Raw genomic sequence first — 12760 nt, 5'->3', positions numbered from 1 at the left:
GGAACATCTTCTGAGGCTGACCTACCGTTCCCTCCTTTTATTGCCTTTAGTCTCTGTGGCCTTTGAGAGCCTCCTGCGTTGTTCAGTTCACTTAACGTGTATTAGATGACCTTTAAATTTTGAAATAAGGCATGCATGTAAAAGCAAAGCACTTGATTCTCATTGTCCATGGTATATAGAGTCTGATTCATCCACCATCGGAGCAGAAGGCCTCCGGAGCAGTGAGATCTCACATACTGACTATTGTGATTCTGTAAAAGAATTTCTGTGGGTGTTTCTTTAGATATGGAAGTATATATTCCTCCAGTAAAAATCATGTGAAAATTTTCACCAGCCTACTCTCTGAAGTTGCTGCTGGTCAAAATTAGACTCGCATCCAGATTTTACAAACTCAAAGAAATTCCCCTTTGATTTTCATTAGACCGTAAGGTTAAGCATCCCGTGTGCCAGCACAGACAGGGCTGCTGGGTTCTGCCACCGGCTGTGCTACGAACTGCCCGTCTTCAGCAGGTTGCTTCAGCCCTGTCAAGAGTAGTTTTGGTGTTTTTAAGCCAATACTTGAGCCTTTAACTCCCTGCTGAGTCTCAGACGTTGCAGATAACTGTAACGTGTTTTTGAAGCCAACGGGCTCTTGGTCTGTCTGGGTCCCTCAGGGTTGGTCAGGTATGTGCAGCACCTCCGTTAGCAATTTAGTGGGAAGAGTGCAAAATTCCTCAATACCGTTGAAAACGTTAACACCTGGGGCAGTTACCTACTTTGCAGGTATTTGTGAATCTCATATTTATTAACTGCTTTGAGCCATAGGTCGTATTTTACTTGAGATCAATTGATAGTCCATTTTTAAGTAACACGTAACAGCTCTCTCCGTTTGTGCCTTCTAGACTGTTAGTGCTGTCCTTAAAACTCTCTTCGGTATTGCCAAACCAAATCACTTGAGAAGCTGTGATTCAAGTCTCCAAGAATATTTTAGAAATCATGAGGTAATCGTAAATAATAACCAGCCTTGCACCGTATTAATTTATCTTCTGGGTATAGACTTAAATAGATTTCAGAATGTTCTAGCTTTTCTCTACAAGTCCACTAAGAACTTAATTTTAAGGTGACAATTCAGATCCTTAGGAAATCACAGGTTCCCTGGGACTGGCACTTCTCAGGAAACCAAATGTCTAAGGGATAGTGATGAGCTCCTAAGCGTAGGCAATTAACCACAGCTGCTTAATGGAATCAGATTTCTAAGTGATACAGAAGGACTGAGATCTCCCACCACCCTCCTGTCTGTGCAGTCTGCATCGCAGATGTGACAGTCTGGTGGCAACAACTGCAGGCAACCAACGCAGATTAACTGGTACAAACTGATGAAGGACAGAAACACTCGGTAAGAGATCATCCACCGCGTCTCTGACCTCTCACTCCTGACCTTCAAGGAAGGTCTCCAAAACTGCTTCAAAAGACAATCCGAGTACTAAAATTCCTGACTCTAGGATATGAAAATCACACAGGTATTGATTGCATATTACATTATAATTTTTGCTACCACCAGCCATCCCTAGGCAATAATTATTCCTGTCTCTCTCACCCTCTCTTTGTGCCATAAATGACATTTTCAGCTGTCCTCTGGCTAGTATCCTCCCTTTGATCAACAGGAACCAATCATCCTTTCTCTCAAATTGCCTAATTCATTAATATAATGAAGTTTAACTCAGAACAATTATTCTCAACCTGTATTTAGCTCTAAGGTTATTGCTTCTATTTCAGACCTAAGGAAGCCTTATGCGCCGGCAAGCACGTCTAGTTTTTCCAAGTACACCAGCTGACCTAATAAACGGTGTCCCCACTCCCTGCCCTTGCCTCACTTACGTCTTGCACTGTCCTTGCTACAGCTGTGCACCACTGTGCTTGTTCCTGCTCAGCTGAGTCTACAAACGACGGCTTAGCCTTGATGAGCTACTACGGGAGGTACTCCGCTAGCCCAGTTAACGGGAGGAAGCGTAGGCATCACGTGGTGGAGCTGCTCCGTCCACAAGCCGTCCGTTCCCACCTTGTCTGAGATCGCCTCGCTGTCCCCAAGCGTGCCGTGGGGCAGTGGCTGGCGGGAGGCAAGTGAAGCTGCTGGTGACACCAGAGACCTGTGGGCGAGGCTGACTAGATGATCGCCTCAGTAGATGGCATGCATTTGGGGGTGATGAACTTTTGGAGGTCAGTAAAGTTGTCTTTCATATTTTTCTTGGTGTCTCTGTGGTTTGAAGAATTCGGTATTTGGAGCAGCGTACCTGCCCAAAGTCAGACATCAGGAGGTCGGTTAAATTTAGGGTCTGGATCTCACCTTTACAAATCAGCCCTTTTTTCAGTGTCCTGCTGTACAAACTCCCTCTTACCTTCTTTATTCTTTTAAATTCCTAGGTTTCCCCCTTCCTGACTTTTCTCTCTGTTTTCCTTCAGTGTTCCTTTAGAGTTGCTTTTCTTAGTTTCTTTCCCAAACCAAGCCATTCTCCCCATTCTGCTCGACTGAGGTCTGTGCCTCGCCATGTATAATTTGTGGTGTATTATCTGATGGAGACTGTAATCTCTTCAGGGCAGGGCCGTGTCCCTCTCCGGACTCACAGTTGCCTGTTTTACTCTACGGGGTTGAATGAGAAGGGCAGAAATAGAAGAGTATTCAGACACTCCCAAATAAACTGTGCATTTTGTGATCTATATTCAAGAAACAAATGCAGGAACAATTGTTATTAGTAACATGGTTTATGCTGTATCGCTGGAGGCTTGAGGAGAAGTAGATGCTTTAGGCAAAAAAGTTTATTTTACAAAACATTTGTGGAACATATTTATCTAAAAATATACGTACTTATAGTAGAGAACGATGTTCCTGTGCTGGTCTATAGTTAATTGTCAATGGCAACACAGGACTCTTAAATCTGGTAAACAATCCTGTGGCAGCAATATCACATACTTTATCCCCTTCCTTCTCTGCAGCATCCCAAAGTCCTTCCCAGGCTGATTTCCATGGCCTCTGCTGCTGCTGTTGAAACAGTCCCGCTCACTGGGCTCTGCCACCGTGCCCACCGAGGCTCAGAAAATGACGGTGGATGGGAGGAGGATGATCCTGTTCACCTGCAACGGAGGTAACTGGGGAGGGAAACCTGAAGTGCGCAGGACAGATTTTTGCCTTTAACAATCACTGAACTTTTCCTCTCCACATATGTGCTGTGGGTAGTATGCGGCTAATAATGCATTTTGAGATACATTTTGGTCTGAGATCTCCAGTGAGTTTGGCTTTTTGATGCCAGCACAAACGGACTCCACATACTTAAACGTCTGCCTGACGGAATTAGAAAATGAGTGATATGTAAGCGGAGACGGGGATCATCTGAGAGACTGACTTTGAGATGACTTTCTCCTAAAGTCAGAATATTTAGAGCTAGGGTTTTGGCTTTGCCTGTTTTCCGGAGAGATCTGAGGCTGCCCGGCCTGACCCTGCCGCCAGGGGCATTGCTGCGGGGTGGCAACTGGCCCCTTCCCTCTCCTGACATTTGCATTTGCTCGAACAAAAGGCTCATTCTGGCTGGGAGCGCTGAGGCCAGGTCTTGCGTTGTCCAGTTACCAGTTGCTTTTTGGAAAGAGCTAGCTGTGCTCGAGTGCCCGGCTTTGAGTCACTTCTGTGGGGCACTGTCATCTTGGATATTTTGGTCTTTTGTCATATATAAAAAGATATCTGTATTATTTGCAAGCAGTTAGTCATCTGCTAGCCAGAATGGGGTTGTTTTCCTTAAGGATGTTTAGGATCACATAATTCTTCCAGGCAGAGGGGAAAATGTCCGTAGATGTTGGGATTAGTCACATAACTGCTGCAGTTATCTTCATCCAGAGCCTTTTCTTTCACTCCCCATTAGAGCTCCTGAACTTGAGGGCTGCACCCAATCTCCAGCCTTTCCCATAATGACATTTATCTGGGCAGGCTGAAAGACAAAGGGGAGCTCGGGCTGTATGACCTCTAGCCAGTTATTTCTTTCTTCACTTGGTTGGTTTTTTCCATAACCACTTGATAAGTCATGCCGTGGAGAGCAGGGAATGAAAGGATATGACCTGCTCACCGTGCTCACCTGCTCCTGGCTTCCAGCAGCAGTTCCCATTTCTCCGGGCCTCTGTTCCCGCCAGCACAAGGTATAACCCCATTTCTGCACCTTGCCGAGGTGCTGTGAGGTTTCCTTCTCGCCTGAGCGCTCTGGGTGACCCTGGGGTACAGTACGGCTGCTGCCATAAAGCACCTCCCAGCCATCAACAGACTTTCATCCTTAGAAAAGCCCCGTGTTGTATCGCTGTCCCTGTCCTTGAGCTGAGGACAAGGTGAGCCGTGGACTTTGGCACCATGAAGGTTGGCCTTATTCTCCTCTGAAATGGCCCATAATTCCCACATCATGGGAAATGAGAAAGTATTACTTACTTTTCAACCGTTCAGTATCCTCTGTGTGATCGGGATGTGCTTAAACTGGGGACAGCTGCTCTGTGGGGATGTTTTCAAGGGAGCTGATGCTGAGTAGGACTAAATGGCAGCGACTGTCGCTTAACGTAGGCGGGGGCACAAATCTTTCTGGGAGAGACCCGGGCTGTGCAGTGCCCACAGCGAAGGTGTTAATCGGTTTGCAACACTCAGTGGCATTCCAGCGGTATGGGGACAAGCCGTCGAGACGAAAAGAAGGAAAATTGGAAATCGGTCGCTATTACTCGTAATGCTTTTAAGTCCTCTTAGAAGCAGTCCCCAAAAGCCCACCAAACCTCGGTGGATTTATCCTGCTGGTCCTCTGCGGTGCAGCCAGCCCAGGGTGAGGGGGCTGTGCTGGGCGCTTTGGTGCTGGGGGGGTCGTTTGCCTTTACAGAGGTCAGGTACTGGGAGGCCACTTGCAGAGCGAATGCCTTCGCTGTGCGCTGCTGTTGTCGTGAACTGGAAGAACCTGAAGGACTGGTGAAACGGGGACCCTGCAGCCGGCTCCTGCCAGGACCCACTTAGGGATTCTTCTTTCCTCGGTCCTTCCAGAAATGGAGTAACATTTGCTGGGAGGAGCTTTTCAACGTGGCAATTGGCCCACGAGGCTGGGTTGAGGCACGGCTGGGTCCAGGATGCACTAAAAATAATTGTGACAAATGTAAACACTGACTTTTGCTGGGGTGGGAGCGCGTCTGCCGAGAAGCGCCGGCGCGGGGAGCGGGGCGGTCGGCGGCGCTGGGTTCTGCGGTGGCAGAGCAGAGCGGGGGAACGCTGTCTTCCTCTGGGCTGTTTTTGTTTTAAAGCAATCGTTTAAAATGGTAACAGCTTCACACGTTAGAATTGCAGCTTTTCTGTCATTGTGTTGTGGTAACCACGTTTTCAACAGGTGGGGGAAGAAAGTGCAAGGGGGGAAATATGGAACTGAAGAAAGAGGAAGGGACTATTGAAGGGGAAACGCCTCCACCTCCTCCCTCCTCTGCTGGGCTCTCTTCCTTGTTTGGTTTTCTTTTTTATTTTAAGACGTAAAAGCGAACATAAAAATTAGGAAGGAGGTGGTCTGAGCCCCTGCTTGCGGCCGAAGGGCTCTCTCCCCGTCCAGCCCCCTGCGGCGGCCGGGCCAGGGGACAGGGCAAGGTGACAGAGGCGGGTGCCACGTCAGCAGCCGGCGTGCTCCTGCCTGTGGCTGCCAACAAAGGTGGCCATTGAGAGCCCGCCGTGCGTGTGCTCTCCGCGACTGTGCTGCGGGAACGGGGCTGAAAGCACCAGCTTGGTTTTGCGCAGGCAGCTGATGAGCCACGTGAGCATGCTCTCCTCCTCCTCCTCCTCCTCCTCCTCCTCCTCCTCCTCCTCCCCTCCAGCAGAAGGTCTCCCGGGCGCCTGGGGCGCGGTGGCAGGTTGCAGGCTGTATGGCGGTGAGAGAGCTGGCCCTGTCGAGCCAGGACGGAGGGCTGTGCTGGGTGGAAATGGGCTCCCCCAGGTGAACGAGCAACGCCCACCCAAGCAGCCACAGCGCAAACAAATGTGCCTTTCCCCAGCCCATTGACTTTTTTCGTCAGCTGAGGACACAACAGCAGAATAAGGGAAAACGTATCTTTTTATTTCCCCCCCCCCGCTCTTGCTAACTCCGGCCGTCCCCTCGGTGCAGCTCCAGAAGGAATGAATAAAATTATTTTGTTCAAGGCACTTCTGCTCCAGAGCATAAAATTACTCAGCAGTTGCAGGACCAGGTCATTGTAGATATTTTTATCCTGTGTCTATTTTGCTCTGCCTCAGACTGACGTGTTATGGATGCTTCCAATTAACAGTGCATGAACGTAAACAACGCTTTACTCATCAAAAGAGGAATTTATTTATTATTTTTTTTTAGTTATGTTTGCAAAAACGTATTCATGTTCAGATTTTCTTTACGCAAAAACGAAAGCACCTGAACTCCAGGCCAGGGAAGGTTTGCTGAGCAGAGTGTAGGAGCCCGGCGACACCATGTTATATAAACAAACTGGTGTTTTTGAAAGCAGACCTAGAGGAGTTTGCAAATGCATTTATTTAAGCAAGCAACCCATCTGCTCCTACCAATAATGGATTCGCAGACCAATTGTGTATTTGCTCAGCTCACAGGCCAGTGAGTTTTACATATGTTACATGATTTGCACAAATCGATACGTAATGTAGACGCACACGCTCACATCTGGAACACGTGAGCCGTGGAGGCAGGGCTTTGAACAGTGACCTAGTTAGCACCTAGCAGCATGTGGATCTTCAGGGCAAAAATATAATATTTATCTTTTTTTTTTTAATGAACTGTTAGCTTTTATAAGGCAGACTGTAGCACTAGCCTGTTTCACAGGGCTGCGTGACTCCTGCAGGATGCAGCTACCACAAGAACGAGGCTTGGAGCTGCTTCACTTACCTGGCTGGCCAAGAAGCAAAACTCCAAATTGCAGATGAATGTAGCGCAGCTGGGCGGAGGATCTGCCCCAACTCAGCGTTGTCATGTCCATGGACATGGATTTTAATTCTAGCTATGGGAGTAGGGAAAAGAAAGCTTTATCCAGAAAAATAAAACTGGTCCGTTATATGGGAAATACGGAATATAGGCAGGATTCCGAAGGTCCTACCTAGAAATATCTTTCTGAGCCCTTCAGGGTGTCAGGGGTCCCTGTTTCTATTTACCGCTTCCTCCTGTCGTGGCACCTGAGGCTCTAGAAGCCTTCCTTCTTGCCAGACACCTTTCTAGAAACAGCACTTTCTCCATCGCGCGCGGGAATGCTTGCAGAGCGCAATCTCAAATGGTCGGCCGCGAGCGTTTGCCCGGGAGCTTGATTTAAGGAGCTGCGCTCGCCCAGCAAAATCCAGGAGCTGTTCCTGCGATACGCTCCCTTGAGCAGACCGGGGAGAAAAGTGGAGGCCAAGAACTTAAATTTTATGACCTTGTAATGTCCGCAGGCTCAAACCCGTGACAAAAGTCTCACTGATCAAGGCAATTATTAAAAAACAGGAGAAAGGTGGGGGGGGGGAACCCCAAACCTGTCCTTTCTCCGGATTACCAGCTAAACAGCCTGTGAGCTGCAATAATTCTGCAAAAGATGCCCTCAGGAGTGTTTTTTACAGTGAAAGCAGTCATAAATAATAATAAAAAAAAAGCATGTGTGTGTATTTTACAAAGCAAGGAAAAAATTTCTTCCTCTTCAAGCCCGTAGTCTGTGAATAATTTGTGAACAAGAGAAGCAGCTCCATCTATCTTACACTGCATTTGTTACAAATCATTTGCTCATGTGTAAATCTTTCTGCCAGGGTAGGAGCAGCAAATCCTCCTTCAATTGTTGTCTGCTGAAAAACTTCTATAGCTAAACATGAAAAATTGAATCAATAAGTAACAGGTGTAGAGGTGCATCCCGGGATGAATATATTCCCGGAGCCCGCGACGGAGGGGCTGGGTGACAGTGTTTATGAGGCAGCTGGTGGCTGCGGGGCAGGATTTCGGGCTGGCACAAATTGCTGAGCCACAAGAGCTAATAATTTTGCAGGCGAACAAAAGCCAAACCCAAAAGACCATCTCCAAAACCCACCTCCCACCCAGCACGCCTCCAGCGAGCAGGCAAACAGCCACGGCCCGAGTGAAATGCCTCGGAGCATCCCATCTTGGAGAGCACCTTTCTGAGAGCTCACAGAAGGTCCCTAGGTGGCAACACTGCTCCTCCTGACCCTCCTGTGAGTCTTGTCGGGGTTGGTGGATCTCTGAAAGCGCCTGCTTCGGCGATTCTGTGACTAAGTGAGACCGTAAACTTCCATTCACAAATAGAAGTGAGAAAAAGAGTATATGTTTAATGCTGGTGGTGGCAAAGGAAAGCGTAAACCTGTGCTCGCCGAAAGGCTCTGCCCTCTGAAGGCAAACTAAAAGAATGGCTGAAACACCCAATAATTTATTTATTTAAAAGAAATAAGAAGATTTTAAAGCCAAAGCTGTGACGCTGGGAGATGTGTCTCATGATCGCCAAACGCTTTGGGTTCTCACTCCGCTTGGATATTTCTGTAACCGAAAGCCCAACATGTAACAACTGCAGAAAAGTGGTTCGGCCCTTCCAGCCTCTTCGCCCGGGACCAAGGATGCTCCGCCGGGCCGTGGCACCGAGGGACCCCCCGCTCCCTCCCGTCACCCGTCCGTCCGGACTGGAAGCTCTCCGCAGGTGAGGAGCGTCTCTCCATCCCTGTTTGCAGAGCGTGGCCCCCTTCCAGGCAGCCCCAGAACAGAAACATGGTAAATAACCCCGTGCACAGACATGGGCTGGACAGCTGAGGGGAAAAATGCCCACCCCATCCCCACTCCCAACATTTTCAGGGGAAAAGCACCATCACAGACCCAATAGATTCAGAGATTTTGGTGTTAAGTCCTGCTTATCACGCCCGTTAGATGCGTAGATCTGAGAAAGCCATTACCTTTTTCCTTTCAATCTATGTTTATTCTCTGCTGACTCCGTGCAAGCCTGCCGTGCCCCTCCGGCACCGCAGGTCACGCGTGCCTGCGAACGGCTGCTCCTTCGCCAAAACGCCAAACCAACTGATAAAAGGAGCAATTTCACTATGTCAGAGATAAGATACTTTTGCCCATCTCTTGATTAGATGACTTTTGGAGCTAGCAACACAGTCAAAACTGTGAATTGCAAATATTATAATCAAATATACAATTTGAGTTTCATCCTGAGTTAATTACCTGAGCAGTATACATCTGGTAGCTACGATGAATTACAGCAGAAATGGAGAATTTGATTGCAATATTCACTTTTCAGATGATCTGCAGGTCAAGTATTATTCACTGAAGAGATTCATGAATAATTTTGAATTACTGGACCAATATATTTAGAAACTGTGCAATCTGCAAACAGGGAGAGAAAAAGCCTCAAATAAATTATATATTGTGTCTTTTCCCTGCAGCTCTGGAAATGGATTTGATTGCCTAGCACACTCCCTATTATATCTTCTACCCACCCCACCCCCCCCCACCCCCAACATAAAATCTCTCCTGCTGTATTACTAACCAGGCACAGATGAAATCGGTCCCACGAGAAGCAGCCATCCAGCTCGGGGGGGCGGCTTTCCCCTTAGAAAAATCTAAATTCTACAACTGAGTGTCTGTGAAACAGTTCAGTTAAGTAGGGCCAGGCAAAGCTAACCACCACTGGAGAATACTTCACCTTAAGAAGCAAATAAACCAGGCAGATGCAATGTAAATAAGTGCGAGGTCCCCAAACCGTGATGCCACACGCCATCTCGTGTCAGGCGCTGGGAGTAGCTGGGTGCTCCTGCCCCAATTTCCAACGATTTGACGTCATTTCAGGGATGAGGGATGGGGGGTGTGTGTGTGTGTGTTTTCTTTGCACCCCAAATACGGCAAAAATTAGGAAGATGTGACTGTGTAAGGAAGACCTTGGGTCCTCCATGCCGGGGCCGTGGTGGGAGCAATAATTGTGCTGGGTGCGGGTGCTTGGTTTTGGCTCATGTAAATCAATTCTATGTTGGACTTGCTGGATGGAGGACGTGACCCTGCCTGTTCATACGGCGAGTCCTGCTGAGGACAGTGGGACCCCCTCTGCCCCACAGCCACCTCTGAAACGGCCTGGTTGCACCTTGCTTTCTGCCCAGCCATGGAGTGACTCGGCCAAGGCCAACCTTGGAGTCGTTTCCAGACGGAGCGTTGTGATTGCCAGTGTCTTCCCCAAGCACCGTCGAGGCAGGAATTGCAGGACACCTTCTAAGAGACTGAGGGCTCCGGCACTGGAAGGGTTTGTGACCGTGGCTGGTGGCCCTGCTGCAGCATGGAGTGCTTGTGGGGGCGGGTGGAGGTAATGTTCCTACTTTAGCAGGATTTGACTTCATGGGGCTGGGATGTGGCTGCCGTTTATCTGGTGATCTTAGGAGCAAGCCTCTAATAGCAAGTAGCATTTTTTTAGCAAGGCAGTAACCAACCCCACCAGCAAGTGTTTGATGTGCAAGAGCTGCTGGGTTTTTAAGCTGACCGTAGGCTTTTGCGCTTGTTAATGGGAGGGTTGCAAGCTGTCAAGCTGCTGGTGCTGTTCTGAGAGGTGCCATGTGCAGGATCCGCTCAGGGGGCTGCCTGCACGCCAGAGGCAGGCCGGACCGGCCGCCCTGGCCAGAGCCATGCGCGGATCAGCCAGGTCACAGGAGTGCACAGCTCAGGCTCTCTCCCCCGTGTATAGCAATCAATATTGCATTTCATCTGCTATTTTATCATCCTGTCACTTGGTATTACAGTGCCCTTCTACAGCTCCTCACAGTCAGCTTGTGTTTTTGCAGCCCTAAATACCTTGATCTCAACAACCACCTTTGGAGCCCGCCTCTCCCGTCCCTCTCGCAGACCGTCTACATCCAGCAGCCCAGGCCATTCCACAGCTCCCCTGGGACGCTGCCGATGACTTCCCTTCCTTGTGAAAACTGACCTTTCGGTCTCACCATTTCTTTCTGATGTTTCAATCAGTTGTTGACTCAAGAGACTGCCTCACCTCTCCCTGCAGGACAGCTAAATGTCTTTAAAAGCCTTGGGTGAGGAAGCTTGTCTAAGACCTTGATCCAAGTCAGCTTTATCAGCTGGACCATCTCTGTCCTCGTGATTGCTTCAAAGAAAGTTACGGAGCATTGCTTCCCTCTGTTAAGTCCACACTCCTCCTCTTTACATCATATTCCTCATTCAGCTGTGAGTTTTATCCTCCACTACAGTTTCTACCAGACCTGCTGAGTTTTCATGCCCAGCCCCCAGTAATCCTCTAAAATTAGCCCCATGTTTGCCACCTTCCATCCTCTGGTCCGGCCTCAGACTGAAGCAAAGGTTATCCACTCCAGTTAATGGTTAAGCAGTTTTTATGTGAGCACTTTTACCCTTGGGTGAATACCATCTGATCCTGGAGATTTATTACTGTTGCTTTTCTATTTATTTCAAGCAGTAGAGGAAACGCTGTCCTTTACATGTGTTTCAACACCCCCCTTGGTTTGGGTGTGTTAGGAGCGGAGCGAAGGAGGAAGAGAAGGCATAAACCCCTTTATGGGTAGGTCCCCTTTATGCCAGTTAAGCCAGTCCAACTGCCATGTTGTCATGCCAGTTTAAGGTGAAAAAATGCTCCCTCTCCTCCCTCTAGAGGAATCTTTTCCTCTTTTCTCCAGCCTTCTCCTTTCCTCCTGAATTTCTAGCCGTCGCTGGGGCAAAGAGAGGGGGTAGGAACTGCCAGGTGGGACAAGACCCATGGACCTTTGCATCCTGTAAGCACCACTGTCTCATGCTCCAGGGGGTCGTACAAGATGCCCCAGAGTGGGGTCTGGAGGAGGTTTGTCCCCACCCCAAACTGGCCGTAATCCTGAAGCACGGACATTCACGTCCTTTGGGTTTTGCCCTCATTGCCGTTGTCGGTGCTGCTGCGGCCACGGGCTCCTGTGGCTCAGCAAGCCCGAGGTTTGGAGGAGACCCTCCGAGCCGTGGCGGCTGGGCTCACGAGTCAGCGGTTGGATGGGTGAGCACCCAGCGCAGGCCGGCACCGTGCGGGGCTGGCTGAGAGCAGAGGTGGTAACAGGGGTGTGCACAGAGGAAAACACCGAAATCAGAGAGTTTCCTGGCTTAGAAACCCAAACCCTACAGCAGCCTTTGGAAGGCTTTCCATTCGCTTTCTAAACTCTCAGACCTGAATGTCATATCATTTGCCCAGCCATAAATAGCTGTGAAATAAACAGGCTGTGCCACTTTTTTGGCTAATAGATATGTCCGCTAGCGCTGCAGCGTTATCTTCATATGCCGCTGGTGTTTGCATTGTAGATCAGGAGCTCAAGCTGACTTTTTTTTCTTTTTCTTTTTCAAGATTTAAAGCGCTGGCAGAACATTTATTCAGTTGTGCAACGTCCACTCAGAGTGTTTCTCAGATCCTGGACGTGGGGCTCATTTTTTGTCCTTAACAGCGGCTGTAAATCAATAAGGCAGTTGGAGGTCACTTGTAGTCAATCAGTAACCAGTGCCAGCGAAGGGGAAAACACTAAATATTTGGTGTAAAAACACAGGCTCTAAACTTGAAGTTCTCGCTCAGGGTGACATTTTCACGGCCGTGCCTTCAGAAACTTGGCTCCATCCAGCCTCGGTGTAGATACCCAGCCTGGCCACGATCCTCTCCTGGTAATTATCGACACGGAGAATTCCACAGCACGTGCGCGCTGCGGGAATTACAGCAAACTGGGGCGCGAGGTGCTTCAGGTGGGGGAAGTGGGTCTCGTGGTGCGACGTGCTGATTT

General features: G+C 48.9%; 2 long non-coding RNA genes across 12 annotated transcripts in view; one reads left to right on the top strand and one right to left on the bottom strand.

Moving 5' to 3' along the window:
• The first annotated feature begins 5199 nt into the window (after positions 1 to 5199).
• The window catches only part of LOC135315900 (uncharacterized), a 30674-nt gene continuing 23113 nt past the window's right edge, over positions 5200 to 12760 (top strand). For 3 of the 11 annotated variants that reach the window (XR_010375385.1, XR_010375388.1, XR_010375386.1), the window contains exon 1: positions 11937 to 12644. This is a non-coding gene — a long non-coding RNA (uncharacterized LOC135315900). The other 8 variants (XR_010375381.1, XR_010375380.1, XR_010375383.1 and 5 more) reach the window with 7 other exon arrangements.
• Positions 8323 to 11912, bottom strand: LOC135315901 (uncharacterized). Its single transcript, XR_010375389.1, has 3 exons — positions 9514 to 11912; positions 9189 to 9350; positions 8323 to 8706 (listed from the first exon to the last, which is right to left on the bottom strand). It is a non-coding gene; the product is annotated as an uncharacterized LOC135315901 (long non-coding RNA).

This window comes from Phalacrocorax carbo, chromosome 16, assembly GCF_963921805.1.
Source record: "Phalacrocorax carbo chromosome 16, bPhaCar2.1, whole genome shotgun sequence".
NCBI classification, from domain to species: Eukaryota; Metazoa; Chordata; class Aves; order Suliformes; family Phalacrocoracidae; genus Phalacrocorax; species Phalacrocorax carbo.
Note: the sequence above shows the minus strand (reverse complement) of the source record. Positions and strands in the feature narration are given on the sequence as shown.